Below are 2,695 nucleotides of genomic sequence, written 5' to 3'. Positions count from 1 at the left end.
CAGATCTGAGGGAGAAACACCCAGAAACTCCTCATATGTGCCGCTCATGAGTATAATAAGGGTCGTTCCTTACCATTAATGCTTGGAAAACACACATAAATCTCCTTTGATTAATAATAATGGCTAGTGCAGTGGCTGGGATATAGTACATAAACCTAACAACGTCCGTTGCCATGGTTTTTGGAATGATTTTACTTGAAAATGAAGTTTTAGTCGCGTAACATCAGTTAATGGAAACGGCGTCATTTCGCAATCGATTTTTGTCGACATTTAGAAAAAAAATCGCAAAAGTTTTGCACAAATCTGTAATGGAAACGCGCCTTATTATGTGGAAAATGAGGAAGCGTTTCAGATATTTCAGAATCGTATTTATATTCCACAAACGTAAGAAAGTCAGATTTGTGACAGAACTCGCTGTCAGAGAGATGACAGAGAGAGAAAGCGCAACTGGGTACTGTGTATTCTATTATGTGGAAAATGAGTATTGGAAGTGTTTCAGATATTTCAGTATCGTATTTATATTCCACAAACGTAAGAAATTCATACAGGTTTGGAATAACATGAGAGTGAGTAAATGATGACAGAATGTTAATTTTTAGGTGGAGTATCCCTTCATAAATTGGTTATTTCACAGTGGCATTGACTCTGGCTCGTAAGACTAAGACAGTGGCTTGAGTTTCAGCTGCTTTGCTCAGATGTGGTATTGGTCGTGGGTTTGTTGATCAAGGCCACTTTAATGATCCCCTTAGTCTTTGACATGAGCTGGTCACATTTGAACAGATCCATGAAGGCCCGCTTAAAGTCCCCCGACAACGTGTAGAGCGGCAGGTTGAAAATGATGTTGATTACAGCGATCGGCCTCGAAATAATGTAGGTGGCGTGAACACCACGGTCCAGCATGCAGTCGGTTTCCGGAGTGAGTTTCGTGTAGATTCTCAGAGCTCGTAGCACGTGAAAGGGAAGAAAGCAAACAACAAAGCACGTCAATATCAACACGATAAGTCGCCTTGCTTTAACCCGTTTCTTGCTTCCCATATGAGGACCCTTCTTTAGCTCTACAATGATGCGCCAATAGCAAAGACAGACCACGACCAGAGGAACCAAATATCCCAGTATGGTCAATGCCCAACTATATGGCCAGAAGATTTTTATGTTGTTGCTTGCAAAGTCCAAGCAGTATGTCTTATTGTCCGTTGAAACCACGTCAAACATGTTAAAAATCTGACTTAATTGCTGCCGTAGAGGTTGAAGTTGAACATGAATCGCGCAAACCGGCACATGACGACCCCCAGCGTCCAGGTGTCATTGAGGACGTAGTAGTAGATCAAGAAGGGCAAGCTGACCATAAAGATAAGGTCAGTGATGACGAGGTTCACCATGATGATGGTGCTGCTCTTCCAGGGACGAACTTTGAGCGCGTAGACCAGCAGAGCGGTGATGTTACGCCCAATGCCCACGATGAAGATCGCACCATACGTGGTGGGCAGGTAGTAGCGCTTCATGAGATTGTCCACGTCGGTGCAGTTGTCACTTGAGCTGTTACTCGAGCCGTAGTAAAGATGACTCGCAATAGTTGTTCTTGCCGAAGGAAAACATACAAAACATTGTTAAAGAGCGCACATCATAGTAGATGTCCTAAAATTGATAGTATTTCAGAGACTGTTCTTGTTCTCTACAATACCTCAGCAATGTGATAAACACATGTGCATCTATCCAACGAGATGCAATTAAAGAAGAAAAGGATCCACATTGTTAACCATATTGTTTAACAATAGAATGAAGTCATAAAAACACTCTGAACCCTGATTCAGGACTGTTTTGATGTCTTCATTCTATTTTTAAACAATAGAATATACTAATTGAGTGGTTTGGTTTAAATTTTCTAAAGAGACTTGATCGCTATGTTGAACAGAATGAATTTAGGCTTTTTTTGACATATAAACGTTGATCAGCGAACATAAACAGAAGGTCAACCAAACCTGCTTGATGTGCAAGAACAAACCTCATTGGTTCTTGCTGAAACTCAAACGTGCTGCGTAACACAAGAATTAACCTCATTGGTTTTTGCTGAAGCTCAAACGTGCTGCTTAACACAAGAATGAACCTCATTGGTTCTTTCAAAAGTTCAAACGTGCTGTGTAACACAAGAATGAACCTCATTGGTTCTTTCAAAAGTTCAAACGTGCTGTGTAACACAAGAATGAACCTCATTGGTTCTTTCAAAAGTTCAAACGTGCTGTGTAACACAAGAATGAACCTCATTGGTTCTTTCAAAAGTTCAAACTTGCTGTGTAACACAAGAATGAACCTCATTAGTTCTTTCAAAAGCTCAAACTTGCTGCGTTACACAAGAATGAACCTCATTTGTTCTTTCAAAAGTTCAAACGTGATGTGTAACACAAGAATTAACCTCATTGGTTCTTTCAAAAGTTCAAACGCGCTGCGTAACACAAGAATGAACATCACTGGTTCTTGCAAAAGCTCAAACGTGCTGCGTAACATGAAAATTAACCTCATTGGTTTTTGCTGAAGCTCAAACGTGCTGCTTAACACAAGAATGAACCTCATTGGTTCTTTCAAAAGTTCAAACGTGCTGTGTAACACAAGAATGAACCTCATTGGTTCTTTCAAAAGTTCAAACGTGCTGTGTAACACAAGAATGAACCTCATTGGTTCTTTCAAAAGTTCAAACGTG

General features: G+C 40.4%; 1 pseudogene across 1 annotated transcript; it reads right to left on the bottom strand.

Moving 5' to 3' along the window:
• Positions 1–678: 678 nt before the first annotated feature.
• On the bottom strand, positions 679–2,007 carry LOC311078022 (2-oxoglutarate receptor 1-like; annotated as a pseudogene). Its single transcript has 2 exons — positions 2,003–2,007; positions 679–1,578 (listed from the first exon to the last, which is right to left on the bottom strand). The product of its transcript is annotated as a 2-oxoglutarate receptor 1-like (transcript).
• Between the last annotated feature and the right edge of the window lie 688 nt (positions 2,008–2,695).

Source organism: Abramis brama (assembly GCF_963993115.1).
Source record: "Abramis brama genome assembly, chromosome: 2".
In the NCBI taxonomy this organism is placed as follows: domain Eukaryota; kingdom Metazoa; phylum Chordata; class Actinopteri; order Cypriniformes; family Leuciscidae; genus Abramis; species Abramis brama.
This window is presented reverse-complemented; position numbering and strand designations above follow the sequence as displayed.